This window comes from Chinchilla lanigera, unplaced genomic scaffold (assembly GCF_000276665.1).
Source record: "Chinchilla lanigera isolate Chin_1 unplaced genomic scaffold, ChiLan1.0 scaffold00053, whole genome shotgun sequence".
Lineage (NCBI taxonomy): Eukaryota > Metazoa > Chordata > Mammalia > Rodentia > Chinchillidae > Chinchilla > Chinchilla lanigera.
In genome coordinates, this window is record NW_004955454.1 from 11,204,844 (window position 1) to 11,222,980 (window position 18,137).

The window sequence follows — 18,137 nt, forward strand, 5'->3', positions numbered from 1 at the left end:
TTTTTTTTTTTTTTTCGGTTTTTCTCCGGTACCGGGAACCGAACTCACGACCTTGCGCTTGCCAGGCAGGCGCTTTTGCCACTGAGCTAAATCCCCAGCCCCAAGATGAGATTTTGAAAGGCTCCCAAAGCCCATGTGTTAAAGGCCTGGTCCTCGGGATGACGCTCCTGGGAGGTTGTGAGACATTTTAGAGGTGAGGCCTAGAGGAAAGAAGTTAGGTCATTGGGTGTGCACCCCCCAGAGGGAATTATAGGGCTTTTTTGCTCCCTGGCGGATGATGTTAATGATCTTGCTCTATTGCACATTCTCTTCATGATCTATCGCTTTCCCCGGGCCTGAAACAATGGGGCCAATCAATCGTGGACTGGAAGCTCCAAAACTGTGGATCAAAATAATTCTTTTAGCTTTATAAGTTAATTTTTTCAGGGGTTCTATTATAATGATGGAAAGTCTACTGTACAACAGCATATAATTGGGATTTCTTTTTAATCCTTTCAGTCTCTATGTTTTAATGAGTGGTTTTGCATTTAAAGCAACTACTGATATGGTTGGATTAATAGCAACTGTATTTAAAATTGTTTTCTGTTCAGCATACTTTTTACCTTCCTCTTCTTTTCTACCATATGATTTTAATCAAGCATTCACATGGATCAATTTTCTCTTCTCTTTAGACATATAAGCTATGCTTCTGTAAAATATGTTTTCAGTGTTTGACTTGGGTCTTCCAATGTACCTGTATGACTAATCTAAGTCTACTTTCAGGTAACACTATACCACCTCATGTGTAGTGTGAGTACTTTATGGCAGGGTATTCCTAGGGTATCTGTCCATCCCTTGTAACAATGATAACTCTTTTGCATGCTGCAACATTTATTTTTGCTATTATTATTTTGTAAAAACATTTCTTGGTTGTGGATATAGCTCAGTGGCGCAGCACCTGCCTGAAAAGCGCAAGGTTCTGAGTTTGATTCCTGGTACCAGAAAACATCTCTTGTTATATCAAATAAGGAAAATAAAAGGTTATATTTTAACTTCGTTAACTCTTTTCCTAATATTCTACTTTCCTTTATGTAAATCTGGGGCTTTGACACAGATTTCCTTCTCTCCAAGAGACTTTTTAAACATTTCTGCAAGGCAGTCTACAGGTGACACATCCCTTCAAATTTTTATTTGCCTGATCAAGTCATTATTTCATCTCCATTTTGGAAGAATAGTTCTTCTAAATATAAAATTCTGGTTTGATGGGTTTTTAAAAATTTCCAGCCTTCAAATGTTTCACTCTGTCCTCTGCCTGCTTAAATGCTGCACAAGTTAGCTCTGCCAGCGCTGGGACAAAGACCTGGCACCTGCAACCTAAAGGAAGAGAGGTCTACTTTGGCTCACGGTTTCAAAGAATTCAGTTCATGGTCAACTGACTCGAAGGTAGAAACGCCAGTGGAGGAAGGACATCGTGAAGGAAAGCTGCTCACTTTGTGGCAGCCAGGAAGAAGAACACTGGGAGAGAGTATGAGCCAGAGACATGCCCTCCAAAGGCACCTGACCGTGAGCCACCTTCTGGGCCCCACCACCTCACAGCACATTTAGCTGGTCCACTGATGAGTAGAGAACCCCATGATCCAAGCACCCTTCCAGGAGTATCTGAACCCAGGCAGGTTGACACTTCAGATCAACTGACACACAGCTTCTGAAAAGAACTCCAAGGTAAGAACTTTTGATTTCCTCTTCAGAGAAAGTATTTATCAACCTGACTTTCAAGATGTTTTTATCTTCTGCTTTGTGCAGTTTTATTATGATGTGTATGTATTTCTTGCCATTTTTCCTGCTTGGTGGTCTCTCTACTTTCTGCATCTGATTCTTGTCTGTCAAATACTGGAAGTTTTGCAAATTTCATAACTTCAAAAATTGATTCTACCCTTTCTTGTTTGTGTGTGTATGGGGGGGGTTCTTTTCTGGTATTTCCATTCCATGTATGTTACACCATTTTTATTATCCCATATTTCTTGGGCATTTTGCTTCACTTTCCCCCTCTCTTTTCCATTTGCTTTTAAAAAATAAAAATAAAAGGAGGAAAACATTAACAGACAGACAACCTTTTACAAAATAGCAAAAGAACAGTACAGACAATACAGAGTTACAAACAAAGTGGTAGGAAATTAACAATGCATGTTGTATTACATATTGATATCTTCAAAGTGGTTTCTCATGAAAACAGATAGAGACATGCAATATTGATCAATCAAGGCGTGATGAGGCTACTGTCATATCATGAAAATCACTAATTCTCCTCAGCCATAGCTAGTCACTGGTGAGTCCATCAAAGATTCTTCATTTCTGTTACAAGGCTTTGGAGTTCTAGCTTTATTTTTAACAATACTAGGGATCAAATACAGGTCTGCACACATGCTAAATAATGCTCTGCCCTCAGCTGTAGCATTTACATTGAATTCTTTGTGTTTCAGTTTTTCTACCTCATCATCCACCTATGCTTTCATGATGTTCACTTGTTCCAGTAAATCTTTTGCATATTAATTATAGTTATTTGAAATCCTTGAGAGGAAATTCCAAAATGTCTATCTAATGTGAGTCTAGATCTGATGCCAGTTTTATCTCTCAGACTGTTTTTTCTTGCTTCTTAACATTCCTTGTAATTTTTTTTTATTGAAAACCAGAAATAACATAAGCTACTGTAACAGGAACTGAGGGAAATATTCTTTTCAGTACTGATGGATGACAAGTCATACTATTTGCAACTCATTTTGATATGGTTCAGTAAAAATGTACTACACAAAAATATAATTATCAAAATTTATAATTAATTTTGATTCTTAGAGTTTCAATTTTGCTGATGGTTATACAGTGTTTGCTTTTCTGGCTCCTTAATTTTTCAAATTGAAATTTGGGGAGCAAATAATAAAAGATTAAGATCAGAATAAGTAAAATTATACACACTTTTTATTCTTTCAAAGAATTTATGATGTACACAGAGGTACACAAACACATTTTTAACCAAACATAACAATTGTTTGTGTTTTCTATGTAGACAGGTAAATGTTTTCTTTACCTAAAAGCAATTTAATTCAGCGTTGATTGCTATTCCTTTCGGAAGGATTAGGAATTCCTTCCAAGATGTGGAAATGCTACCAAACAGTAACATTTACTTTAAGCATTTGAATTAGATTCATCATAGAAACATCTGAATATAATTCATTATATTATTTTGTTACCATATGCAGCATACTTTCTTCAAACCATTAAGCCATTTTAAACATTTTTAAAAGAACATTAACTTAGAAAAAAAAACATTAGTCTTAAATCTAATTAGTAGTCCAGATAAACTGACATCTCATTTAATTCTGTCAAAGTTGTGTTTTTGTTTAATAATAAATCATGGCAATAAACATCATGAAAAAGCCCCTAAGTGCTTAGTTTGAGACAATTTCACCAAAAAAGACTTGCAGTATTTGTCCAGTAAATAGTGCCTTTAGAAGATTTGCAGAAAAATAGCACAGCTTGTGCGTGTGCGTTTGCTGTCCAGCATCCAGCTGCGTCCTTCTAGCGCAGCAGAACCTCAGGGCGGTTTTAGAGTCACAGATCTACCATTTCTCAGCTACATTATTCACTCCCAGCCTCAGAGTAAACTTTAGTGCCTCACTCCGTCCTTTTGGCCAGTGACTGACTCAGGAAATGATGTAAGCCAGTGAGACTCAGGGGACATTTTCCTTGGTTTCTTCTAAATTAAAAATGTTGCATCTGTCATCATCTTGAACTCTCAGAACAAAGCCTTTTCCCTGGATGGGGCAGTAGAAAAAGTCTAGCACAGCAGTTTTGCTGATGAGAAGAAAGGTGAAGCTGTCAGAGTCTCCTAGCTAGAGAGAGTGAGCCTGTGGGATGACCACTGTGAGAGGTACTGGTGAACCGGGCTCTTGATGGAATTCTTTGACCCAGTGGTGCCGTCTTGGTCTAATATCAGCATTACTTCGAAGGAATTTGTGCTTATCTGAGCCTTTTTATTGTTTTGGTCTACTGCACTCAGGAGAATCTACAGCCTGACATTGTATCTCTTAAAATGAAAAGAAAGAAAACAAAAAGAAAAGTCTTTAACTGTTCTTCTATCATTGCCTCTGTGTTCTGTTCACCTCCGAATTCTTCGCAATAATGGTTTCACAAACATTAAAACCCATCTGTCGGGGCTGGGGATTTAGCTCAGCGGCAAAGCGCCTGCCTGGCAAGCGCAAGGTCGTGAGTTCGGTTCCTGGTACCGGAGAAAAACCAAAAAAAAAAAAAAAAAAAAAAAAAACCATCTGTCTTAAAGCTTATTTTTAATTCTTACAACCAGGTAAAAACCATCTCCTTTTTTTCCCCCAATACTCATTTATGTTTGTCTACTAACAATTGTTTGTATCAGGTAACACGAAGAAAGTGAAAATCTCTTTATTAAAATGTACTAAATATTTCAGATATATTTTATTTGAGATAGAATATTGTCTTCCAAACTCAAATTTATTTCAGTTTTACAAGAGTCAGTGCCAAGAACTGAAATCATCATTTTTTAATTCAACATTCATTCATTATGCAACTGGAATTTCAGTTCATTGCCAGAGAGCATCTCCAAGAATACATCAGCTAGGAAATATTTTCACAGAGTCTAAAAGAATTTTTAAAATTATATCACATATATCACTTATAGAATGTATGTTTGCAATAAATGATATTTATTGCAAAATGATAAATTTTTATTTTTATTTATTGCATAAAATGATAAATTTTATGTGGATGTAACTTGCTAGCTATGCATGAAACTGTGTACACCAGTAATGATGTCACATCCAGAGATATCATTTACAATTGTAATAATAAGACATGCTAAAACAAAGTTTAAACTTTAGAAGATGGTTTATATCTAGATTTTTTTTTTTTTTTTTTTTTTTTTTTGGTTTTTCTCTGGTACCGGGAACCGAACTCACGACCTTGCACTTGCCAGGCAGGCGCTTTGCCGCTGAGCTAAATCCCCAGCCCCTATATATAGATTATTTACTATGGAAAAGATCCTGAAATTTCAAAACATATTTTAGAAACTTCTCTTCACATGATAATTTAAACTTTGCTTAAATTTTCAACTACAAGAATGTGGGGACTAAAATTATAAGACAGAACTATGAGTCTGAACTGAGTTACAGAACCCTCAGAATATTACTTATGAAGATACACTTCTTTGTTTTTGTTGTTAGATATTAATGCATCAACTCATAGACCTTTTGTGAAAATTCAGTGAGAGACTTGTAAAACTATTCTGGAAGACATTATACAAATTAAGATATTGCACATTAATATCACTACAGCAATGCTTGGCAATGTATCCTCTTTAATGATTTGATCACTCTTTCATTCTTACATCTGGTAATCTGAGCAACTTCATTGGAAGTAACAATATGTAATATAACAACCACTGTTAATTCCTATCATTTTGTTCTAAAACCCTGTATCATTTTTATCATTTTTGCCATGCTTTGTTTTTGTCTATATTGCTGGCATTTTGCTATTGTTCTTTTTTTATCATTCTCTTTAAAATAAACAGAAATGATCAAGAAATGTGTTGAATAAGTGACAGAGCATATAAATTAACCAATGAGTAGTAAATAATTGCATACAAAGAAAATTTGCAGTTCTGTTTTTCATGGTATACATACGTGCCCCAAAACTGAAAGCAAATACTCAGACACTCATGCACCATTGTTCAAAGTAGCATTACTCATCAAGCCAAAAGGTGAAGGTAATCTAAATGTCCACAGATGGATGAATAGTCAAACAAGAGTTGGTACCTTAATACAATATAATATTATTCAGCCTTAAAAAGGATCAATAGATACTACAACATAGGTGAACCTTGAAAACATTAAACTAAGTGAAATACACCAGGCATACATGGACAAATATTGACTGATTCCACCTACACAAGACAGGTAGAGTAAATACAGGCAGAGACAGAACACAGAACAGAATACTATGGATGGGAAAGGAAAGCAGGATGAGCCCGTATTTAATGCGTCCAGTTTCTGTTTGAAATAATGGGAAAGTTCTGAAAACAGACACCAGCAAGTGCTACACAATATCATAAGTGTACCTAATGATGCTGAGCAGTACACTTAAATAGTTAAAAGCTACTTCTCCTGTTATGTATATTTTACATTAAAAAATAAATTGCATTATATTTTGGAGAGTTGTGTTTATCAGTTATTTCTGTTTAAAAATACACTGAGAAAAATAATTGATATTTATTAACTTTTTGTTCCATCAGGAACCACAGAGTAAGAGTGAAATGGTATCTTTCTCCAGGGCTAAAGGGAAAAGTTTGTCAAGCCAGAATCCTACATATGAGGTGTCATCAAAATACATGGTGAGCGTTTAAAATTTATTATAGTTAAAGACATATTGCCATTTATCTCCCTCTAAATATGCTCCCTGACTGTGTTCATTTGGGAGATATTTTTGCAAGGGGAATAATATAATACATGACACATGTTTTATAACATTATTTATAATAGTCACCTAAGGAATGATATACACAAGAGAGTGCAGGAAATCTGCCCCCACACTAAGACCAAGGAATCTAACATAGGACCTGGATCTCACAGGAATGTCCTGCGTGAGTCCAGCCAAAGGCCTAGAGCTCATAACAATGCCTCTCACAAGTCCACCTGGAGGCCCAGAGCCCATGACAATATCTCATGCAGGCCTGTTTCACAGATCTGCGCTGGGAAGGCCCAAAGGTCAATGGTGCAATCTAGAAAGTCTGTGCCAGCAGGATAAAGGATCTGTGCTAGCAGGCTGAGGGATCTGCACTGGAGCCAGGAAGCAATGCTCAGAAGAACCAGAGCTCCCCCGAAAGGTACCACAGCCATCCTTAGCAACAGTGAGGTCCCGAGCTCCTTCAGTGATCAAGATGGCATAGTTCCCATCAGGGAAGCCAATGCAGCAAGCTTCTCTAGACCAGTAGTGTACCGTCTTCCCCTCCAGAGCCAGGAAGCGATGCTCAAAGTGAGGACCAGAGCTCCCCCAAAGTGAATGAAAGCTATTCTCAGTGCCAACGAGGCCCTGAGATCCTCGGAGGATGAAAACAGCCAAGTTCATCAGGAAAGCCAGCATGACAAGCTCCTCCCAAACAACCAACAGCTCCTTACAGCTTCTCCCAGCTCCCAGTAGCTTTTCTCCACACCCAACAGCCTCCTTCTCCTTCTCCTGTTCTGCCTTTTATGCTGCTGACAACAATCCCCAGGTGGGCCTCCCACACCCAGCACCACGCTTACTCAATTCAGCTGGTGGTTATAAGTTGACCACTGTGGAGAAGGACATTCTTTGATTAGCAGGCAATGAGGACACACGATTTTTTCATTGTTGCAAAAATGAACTGAAGCCTTTCACCTGAAGATAAGAGTGTATTTGAATTGCAGGGGATCCCTAATTTTTAGTCTTGCCATGCACTGTAAAAAATCAATGGGAAGTAAGGACTGTGAATGGATTGATAACTGGTGGTCAACTTGTAACCCCCAGCTGAACTGAGTAAGCGTGGTTCTGGGTGTGGGAGGCCCACCTGGGGACTGTTGCCAGCAGCATAAGAGGCAGAACTGGAGAAGGATAATCCTTTAATTGTTAAAACATTTGGTATCTGCCCAGTTGTACTAGCAAGGCCCTTGGTTCTCGCTCAATAAACGGTGACTGGGATTGGTAATTGGGACTGCAGTCCGAGAGGCTGTAAACCCCGTGATCCAGACTTTTGCCTCTCTTGTTTTTCATCTCTCTTACTTTTCCTTTTATCCACAGGCACCTCGTTCTTGGGACCTGTCACCCTGGACAGAATGACAGACCACCAGTTGTCCGTCCACTACACTGACTTCAAACACACTCATCTCACTGTTATTGCCACCTTTTGCAGCAGTGCTGAAGTCTTCTTTCATGAATGGCTTTATGACATGTGACCAAAAATACAGTGAATGCTTTGGCTGAATGCCATCCAATGAAAATGCATGCTTAGAAAAATATTATCATGTGTCTTTGTGCACCTTTTCATCAGATCTGGCAGCACGAGACTTCTGGCTCTTCCCCACAGTCAAAATGGCCATGCTAGGTTGCATCAGTTCAGGACACTGAGGCAGGCACAGAGTACAGCTAAAAACATTCAGGAAAGACTTCCAGAACTTCTTCATAAACTGACAGAATGATGAGACAAATGTGTTCAGAATGAGGGGGTGTGTTTTGAGGAAGACTGACGGCAATGTGTCTTTTAGAGTAAAGATTTTTTTAATTTAAACATTCACGGTAATTTGTCAGTCATACCACACATAGCTACAGTACTCTTCCAGAATGATGCGTGAATCAAGACATCCTCAGGTGAAAGAAAATCAAGAGAACTTGTAAGTTATAGAGCTGTGCTAAAGAAAGTGTTTAGAGAGAGAAAATGATAAACATGGAAACATAAAACATGAAGAAGAAGAAATTGTGGAAAGAGTAAAAATGATGGATAAATACATTATCTTTCTGCTTTCACACTTCAAATTATGGTTAATAGTTGAAGCAAAAAAAAAATACTGTCTTCTGGAGTAGTTTGCAGTGTATGTAGAGCAAATATTTAAGGTGATTATATTATCAGTAGGGAGGACAAAGGGACTATAGATAAGGAAAACACTCTCTTCTTAAATGTGTAAAATAAGTGCATGAGTAGAGAGTGATAATTTATGTTTCTGAAACCCAGAGAAGCCACTACAAAAGCTTCAAAAAGAAAATACTCAAAAAAAAAGTTCAAATAACCAACAGAAAAGGCAGAAAGAAGGAAAATCAGAAAGAATAGACAGAAAATAAAAATTTAAATGTCAGACTTCAGCCCGGGCATATCAACAATTATGTGAAATAGAAATGGTGTAACCACATCAGTTAAAATCAGAGATTGAGAGAATGGATTTTCAAAATGTTAAATGGCTACCTGTTGTATTTAAAAATAATTCAAATAAATGATACAGACAAGGTGAAAGAAAAAGTATGGCAAAAGTTGTAGCATACAAATATGAATGAAAAGAAAGCAAGTATGGTTGTGTTAATATCAGAGAAAGTAGGACTCAGAGCAGACAGTCAGCAGACAAAAGGAAACACTCCATAGTGATAATAAGTTCAGTACAAGAAGAGTACTGCAAATGATAAATGTGTACGAGCAAAACAGAGCTACAAATGCATGACACAAAAACGATAGAACTGACAGAAGAAATGAATAAATCCACAACTGCAACAGAGACTCCAATAACCCTTTCTCAACAACTGAGAGAACCTTTAACAAAAAACCATCCAAAGTTCAGAACTCAGTAACATCGTGAAAGAACAGAATATAACTAAAATTATAGTATATGACACAAAACAAAATCTAAATCCAGTAGACTTTTTTGAGTTTCCACAGAGCACATGTAAAGATAGAGAAAACAATTACAGAACAGAATAAAATATTTTAAAACCACATATCTTACCAGGGACTTATCTCTAAGATATATAAAGTCTCAAAATTAATAGTACCAAAAAAGAAAACCACAAGCAATGTAATTTCAACAGTTTGTTGACTGAATGCAGATGGAATGAGTGAGCAACTTAATTGAAATCATCCTCCCTGTCACTTTATCTAAGTCCAAATTCTGTTCTCTGGAGCCACCAAGGTCAAGCCCTTTCATTTGAACATATAAATCAATTTTGTTCCACACATAGGTCCATTAAACTTTAGCATATATGATGTTCTACAAAAGCTAACCATTGTATAGATTAAAATACATTTCAAATAACCATTTACTTAAATCTTCTAAGTACTAGGAACTGCATTACATATTTCCTAGAAGACAAAAGTAGTTCATAAGATCCTTGATATCAAGTAGTTCATTATGTTGTAAAACAGGATATAACAGCTACATGACAAACACAAATACCAAAACTAGAATCAAGGAAAGAGAACAAAGAGAAATAATGCCCCAAATGTGATAAACACTTCTGGATGTGAATAGTTCATGAAATAGATTTACAACAGAAGGCAAACTCCAAAGACATTCTTTGCGTGATTAGCTAACATACAAAGCAAAGCTAAATCCACTCCTCCCTCTTTTGAAATCTGCTAAGGGTTCTCTCACTGGGGATCCTACCACGGTGAGTGGGTGAGAAGCATATGTGGCTGATTAGAACAAGGTCTCAAGTAGCCTGAAATCAAGGAAAAAAAAAATCAGAGCCGAGGAAAAAGCTAGGAAGATCTCTAGAAGCAAAGAATTCCTGCGCCCTTGGATCATTCAGGCTGGGGCATCAATACTACTGACCAGATCCATCTGAAAAGGTGAGCTCTTGCAACTGCACAGCTTCATAGCTTCATATTCATCGGGGGAAAAAAGAAAACTTACTTTGTGAGAAACTTAGGCATGAAAGCATAAAACGAGGCATCAAAGAGTTTGAATCAAACTGAAGGCCCCATCTTCATACTGGCCTACAGCCTTCTTTCCTTGTCTGGCTTTGTCAGCAAGGTAATACTGGGCTTGTAAACTGAGTCTGGGCATATTCCTTCCTCTTCGATTTTGGGAATATTTGGGAAGGATTACCTTAGTTTCTTCAAGTGTTTAGTAGAGTTCAGTCACGAATTCCTCAAGTCCTAGATTTCTTTTTGATGGGAGTTTATTTAGTTACTGATTCATTCTCCTAAATTGTTATTTGTCTGTTTCTTCCTGATTCAGTGTAGTTTCCATATTTCTAAGAACTCATCCATTTCAAATGAACTATCCATTTATTTCATGCACAGTTACTCATAATAGTCCCTCATGACCCATCATGTACCGTCACATAAGTTCTAACGTCTCCTGTTCCCTCATTAGATTTCCTAACCTCATTTGAGACATTATTGATTCCAAATGCATACAATATATGTCAGAGTTTGTGTCTGTATGTCCCCCTCAAAGCCTCATGCAGTCATGAGGGTGGGCTTCAAGGGTTTATGATCCATTTGTGGTCCAATGCTGAGATTATGGGTGTGAGTGCTATACCCACCCTAGGGCGGGTAGTATTGCATACGTAAGGGAGAAAAAGAGACTGTTTGCCATCATTCCTCTCCTTGTTGCTCTTATTGCTTTCACTGTCTTTTGCCACCATGAATGGTTGCCCTCTGTCATGTGCCACCCTGCCTTGGAGCCAGCTGATTATGGACTGAAACCTCCACAAGCAGTGAGTTAAATAAATCTTTCCTTCCTTAATTCTGGGTGTCAGGTATTTTTTCTCAGCAACAAAGAAAAGTAACCAACACAATATACTTTTAAAATATTAAGGTAGAAGCATTAATATATGCTGGGTCAGTCCCTAGACTCCATGAGAATAAGAGGTATGTTTTTGCTCACTATAGTATAAATAGGAAATAGTACAGTATGTGGCTTGGTAGGTATTTGCTACATGATTGTTGGATGGATGGATGGATGGATGGATGGATAGGTGGATGAATGAATGGATGGAAGGAGGGAGGGAGGGGTGGATGGATGGATGAACAGACAGGGAGATAAATGTGAAATAAATGCATAATTGAGCTGTATGAATGAATGGGTGAAAACTGAAACGTCCTAGCTAAAACATCCTGGCCAAGTGATTATATGTCAGGTCTCTGTAGACTTGCTGAAGAGGCATTCTACATTATTTCCATGCAGGGAATAGAGTTCCAGACAAAAGAAAAAAGACAGCTGTTGTGTAAGTGGCTGATGATTATCCCAGAGATCTTCTTCCAGAGGGTATTACCTTAATTACTAAGCTGGGTTAAGAAAATGGATTTGATCAGAGCATCCAAATATCTTTATTCTTTTGGAAACAACAGTGATCCACACTAGCCAAAATCATAAGAAAAGAACAAGCCGACAAATGAATTCATTAACAAGAAATTATACTTTCCTAGAGACTGTACTACTCTTCTTTGGTAGTGAGCACATTCCTTTCCTGACTGCAAATCTGTGTGTGATTCAGATGACAATGAAAAGGGAGCTTTATGAAAACAGATTCAGAGAAGGTGATACTAAAGCTTGTTCTCATCAAGTGAGAAGGGTCTGAGGTGGCCATGCCTCCAAGCAGATGAACCCACTGAGTGCAGTAGCCCTCCCCACTCAGTGGGGCAGGAAACCCTCTCTCCAGGCAGGGCAAGAGACATGTGTCACTACCCCGCACCCCATACCAGACTCCTTTCTAGCTATCCTGCGTTTGCTCTTTAGAAGACCCTGATCTTTCCACATTTGTGTCCTTAGAAAAGTCAATTTCTTTATCTTTTTCACCTGTAAAACCACACAAGTTCATCACACAGTTTAGATATAATGTACACTGCTGATGCATGTGCTAATAAGAGATAGATTTGTGGTAAAACAAGTTTCAGAGTCAAGGAGCATAAGAAATTCATAGGAAGACTGTTATGGTTGGAACATTGTGTCAACTTGGAGAGTCTAGAGGTTTGGCTAAGTGACTCAGCAGGAAGCCAGGGTGCTTACTTTGTATACATCCTGAGCCTGTGGAAGAGGAGGGCATGGAGATTATGTGAGAGCTACACGCCCCTTAGGTGGGGGTAGCCTGTGTACAATGTAAGGGAGTGAAAGAGGCTGCTTCCGGGATTCCTGCTGTTTGCTTTGGCTGCATTGCTGTTCTGCTGCCATTCCCCTCTTTGCTCTTGTTGCTTTGCTACCTTCTGCCTCAGAGCCAGCCAAGTATGGACTGAAACCTCCACAAACTGTAAGCTAAGTAAACCTTTCCTTTCTTAATTTGGGGCATTGGGTATTTTGTCTCAGCAATGAGAGAAAAGTAACCAAGACAAAGACACGATACGCCAGCCTAATTCAGTAACTAAGGGTATCAGAAGGTAGCAATTCAATAGGGTATTAAAATCCACCTGACAGGAAATTTACAGCAAAGAGATTGAAGTGACTGTCAAGAAGATGGAAGATATAAGAGAAATTAATGTTTGATGTAGTGTCAGTGGGATTTTTACTTCACCCCAGAAACAATGAGGACCCACTGAATGACTCTAAAAGATAGGACCTGGCTGAGTCTTTGTTTTACAAAGATAACTCCTTACCCTTCAGTGATTTAGAAGAAGAAAGATGAATAATGGGAATGCAACAGATAATGAAGATTAAGGGTAAACCACCAATGTAGGGATGGACGGGATGGGAGGATATGAGTGATGTTTATGTGGAACCTTATAGGAACTGGCAGGTAACCAGATACAGTGAGGGGAAAGGGAGGGTGTCAGTAGGATGCACAGAAATTTCTTTCAGATGACCGCATGAATCTGTCATCATTCCCAAAATGAGAAGCTTGAGGGGGAAACAAGGAGTGGGACTGAAAGGAGAAAGGTAACGAGTTACATCTGTCATGCTGAGTTTGATGCTGCTGTGGGCCTCATTGTGGACATGCTGACTGAGTGAGTGTGTGCAGATTGGAAGCAAAAGCAATCCAGGCTGCAGCCAGCTGAGAGCCAGCAGCAGCTAGGTACCGACTGATAGCATGGAAAGGAGATGTGTCCAGCCAAGGAGAAGGAGAGCAGAAGAGAGAGCTCTGGGAGAGGGAATCTGAGCAGGTAGCCTGGGAAAGGCAAACCAGGAGCACAAAGGACCACAGCCGTGAGTGGCCAAGGGAAGAGACCCCGTTCACCTTTATTTTTTGTCTCTTGTCAAATTCATTGACCTTATTTCTCCTCATGCTCCATTCAGGCCCTACAGTGCAGTCATTGAATAATTCCTGCCATTTCCCACACATTCCAGATCGTGTCTTACCTTTTCCCACATACCCTTCTTTCAGAGGGAAGCAAAAGTGCTGCTGCTTCCAGTAGATCCACCTGCCCTCCCGCTAGTCACCAAGACACAATTCCCAATGCCTGCAATTTAAAGGACAGCTTCATTTTGACTCAGATTATGAGTCTGTAGTCAGCTGGCTCTAAAGCAGGAAGGCAGAGGGGAAAGGTCTAGCAGAGGAAAGACGCTCACCCTTGTGGCGGTCAGAAAGCAGAGTGAAGGCAGGAGCCAAGGAGGAGATCACACCCTTGTAGGCCACACCTCAGTAGTCTGCCTCTTCGGACGAGGCCCCATTTCCTAACGATACACTTAGCTGTTGCTACAAACATGCTTATTTAATTGAGTCACCCACCAGATGAAGAGACAAGCAAGTTTATTGGCCAGTGGTGGGTACCCAGTACATGACCAAACACCAACCCCAAAGGACAGGAGGGAGCATAGTTTATACAGTTCTAGTTCTGGGTCTAGTTCCAGGTCTAGGGGGTGATTAGGTTTATTCTGTTATAATTTAATGCAGCTACAGAAATACTCCCACAAAGTGTCGGCTTAGCTTGTGACAACGCAACAAAGGCATTTGACATTTTATGTAGGGGACAAGCGGTCTTATGACAAAGCATGGAGTGGTACTGGGTTAGTAACTGTGAAAACATTTACAAGAAACAAACTTAAGGAAACAGAGACTTAAGCCTTAAAATGGCACTAGAGTACAAGACATCACAGATTTGGTTCTCTTGCCCATATCACAGCTATAAACTCTTTGGCGGACCAACCTACCAATGAGTACAGTGCCCCTTGATTGAATCACCTCCAAAATCCCCAGCTCTGCATGCATAGCTTTGGGGTAATATCAAGAAATCAACCATAATGACTTGTGCCTCCCAGAACAGACGTGGCCTCTTCTCCCTTTGATACCTCCTATGCCCATTGCATAAATTTATCATGATGACTATAATTGCAGCCAGGACCTCAACTCTTGGAAATACTGAGTTTTCATATGAATGTAGCAGATTGCAGAAATAGTCACAAATGTCCTCTAATCCTGATTCACATCATTTTGTAAGGTGATTTTGCTGCTTGACTTATCAAAATATTCTTCCAATTCTTAAATCAAATTGTGAACCTTTAGTTGGCTTACCCAAATACAACACAGAAAACATGACACAAGTAAGGCTTAAAAAGCATTCATCCCTAGATACATTAGGGACCAGCTCACTTCCTGAAGAAGCATAATCTTGCTAAAGAAAAGGAGGCCACATGGAAGAGATCTCTCAATACTGTACAATTGCCATAGGTGTGCAAGAAACCATCCTAAACCAGAAGGTCTGATTTGGTGAACATCAGAACTGCCCAAGCCACCTTTAAAGCAATTGAGAAAAATAATAACTCCATTGTTTTAAGCCACAAAGTTCTCCAGTGATTTTTTTACATGACAAAAACTAACAGAGAGTGAATAAGAAACCACGTGGAAATTTCATTCATTTTGTCAAATTGCCCTTAAAACTCAGGAAGTGAGAAGCCAGAAACAGCAAGAGTTGTGTCCCTCAAGGTTACATTATTAGAGATCAGATTCTCCAATGCCGTTTACCCTATCCTTCAAAAAAAATGAATATCTTTTGAACTACATCTTGCAAAAGAAGTGAGGCAGGTTCCAAATAAATCCAAAGAGTCTGAGGAAAGCTAGAAAGGGTCAGCGCTGAAAATATAATTACAAGTGACACATTGAGCCAGAGATTTAATAAGGGAATAGCATTCAGGACTGAGGGTTCATGAGGACAAAACGCCCAGGGTTGGGCTAGACATCAGAAGAAGATGACTCAAAGAACCAATCAAATTTAAGAAATGGGAACCTAAATTCCATTCAGTTCCATTGCCAGAAATGGAATCAGGTTCAGTGGAAATTAAATTTCTTCTTTAATACTAAGAAACATTGTTAATTCCCTACCACTTTGTTTGTAACTCCGTACTGTCTGTACTGTTCCTTTGCTATTTTGTAAAATGTTGTCTGTCTGTTAATATTTTCTTCCTTTTATTTTTAAAATAAAAAAAAAACAATGCCCAATTTATTTCAAATACTCATAGATATGCTATAATTTTTACCTCATGGATAATTTTTACAAACTTGTTTCATAATCAGTAATCATCAGAATCTTGGGATTCCAAGATGTTTCTGAATTTAAAAAAAAAAAGTATTTTGGAGATTGTCATTAGATTAACTCAAACTTGGTTAAAAAAGAATAAATACCAAGAGTGCTAATCTTCAGAATGGCTTGTCTGCTAGAAAGGAAAGAATATTTTCCCTCAATTCTTCAGCAGATCTTCACTCTGAAATGCAGCTAACCTTACATGAACCACAGCTCCCAACGATATTCTCAGACAACTATACTTTTCCTTCAGAAAGTGAACGCAAAATTTGTCCTAAAATACTTCTGTTTGTTTATGCCTAAGGAGATCAGTGATCTTTTTTGAGCAAAAACACGTTAGAATTTCACATGAGTTTAGAAATGCTTTTGTCTTCGGAAAAAGATATGTTGGTCTTTGTGTTGGAAAAGGTAAAAGTGAAATGCTGTGGAATATTTGGTCTAATGAAAATTAACTACCTGAGTATGAACGCTTCTTAACTACTTGATGTATCGCAAATACTTAAAACCTTTAGGAGGAGGTACACTGCAAACAATTCATAAATGCACATGATGAACAGAGGCAAACAATAGTGTTATCATTCTTCTCTCTTAAAAATAATTAACTCAAACTGGATGTGGAGGTGTACACCTGTAACTCTAGCCCTCTTGGAAGTCGAGGCAGGAAGACTGCAACCTTGAACACAACCTGGGCAACTTAACAACTTAGCAAGACCCTATCTCTGAATAAAAACAAGAAAGGGTTGAGGATATAGCTCTGTGTGAACATCCTAGGTTCAATTCCCTATTACAAAAACAATTAACTCAGCACATCTAAGATTACTAATCAAATTCCAAGCATTTTTAAGCATCTTAGGTTTAGATATTTGTCCAGCAAATATTTTGTGAGTAGTTATTATGTTGCAGGTGCTGGTTCCAGATGCTGGAATAGTACAGTAAACAAGAACATGACCACCTGTCATCATCGACTCCAGTGGAGAAACCCAAAAACAAGCAAGATAATAAATCAGTGAGAAAAGTGAGCTTCTACGGTGTATGTTAAAAATGAAATAATCCAACACCAGGATAGAGGAAACTATGTTAGCGGACTTTAAGTGATTTCTAGAAGACATGATAGAAAAGCTGAGAGTCAAGATAAACAGGAAAAATAAACAAGAAAAAACAATTAGTGATGAAGTGTGTGCAGGCTAACAAGGCAGAAGGCAAGCACTGATTATGTTTGAAGAAATAAAGGAACAATGGATCACAGAAAAAATGCAAAAGAAAAACAGAGATAGATGTGCAGGTATCTTATGATTGAACAGTCATCCAGCCCACAATACTCTTTGTCTACCAACTTCCCTGGTTGGGGAGGCCATGCTCACATGGCACAATCACTGGAAATGTGCAAAGAGGCACTGCAGCGGCCACAGGGGTGCGGTCACCATCTACTGCTTAACATAACACTTCTGAATTATCCTTGCCTTCTCTGTTGCACCACTTTTAGAAGCCTAGGTACTTGCACGTTTCTTTCACTTAAGAGTGTTTTAATGAACCAGAGGACTGAAGAAAAGTTTCATGAAATGCTTTTCTTTCCAGTATCCAAAATATATAGTACAGTTTCGCATTTAATTGACCCAAGCTTCAGCAACACGGAACCTTCAACTTACCCAAAATTAATATCCTACAACTAACAATTTACTTGATTTCCTCACTGAATATTAGCATCAGGAATTAGTTCTCTTCTCTGCCACTATTCACAAAGTCGTAAATGTTTTTATTTTGTTAACTGGTTTATGTTTCACTGCAATGGAGTTACCTGACAGATGCTAGCAAGGAGAGAACCACAGGACTTGACTGAGAGAAAATGGGGAGAAGATCGAGCTCCTCACCAAGGAGCAGGTTTTCCACACCACTGACCTCAAAGCTTAAAAGATGCTTAGTCATGTGCACAAAGTGGAAATCAAGAATGGCCTGCACCTGTAAGACCTGTTAGATCCTGTGGATGGTTAGGACTGCAAAGGGAATGGACTGACGGATTCCCAGAGAGAACCACAGTGCTAGGACTGGTGGTGGGGAGCTGTGGGCACTTTGTATGTTAGGCTTGGACAGCGCAGGTAACCACAAGAGGACGTGGGGCTTTGGTGCTGGGGTGTAATGGGAATTCCTGCGCTTCAGGTAGAGTTGATAGATACATAAATTAGAG

At 38.8% G+C, this 18,137-nt stretch overlaps 1 protein-coding gene across 1 annotated transcript in view; it reads right to left on the reverse strand.

Moving 5' to 3' along the window:
• Positions 1 to 18,137, reverse strand: part of Pxdnl (peroxidasin-like) — a 449,058-nt gene that overhangs the window by 211,550 nt on the left and 219,371 nt on the right. The gene's annotated exons all lie outside the window — the stretch shown is intronic.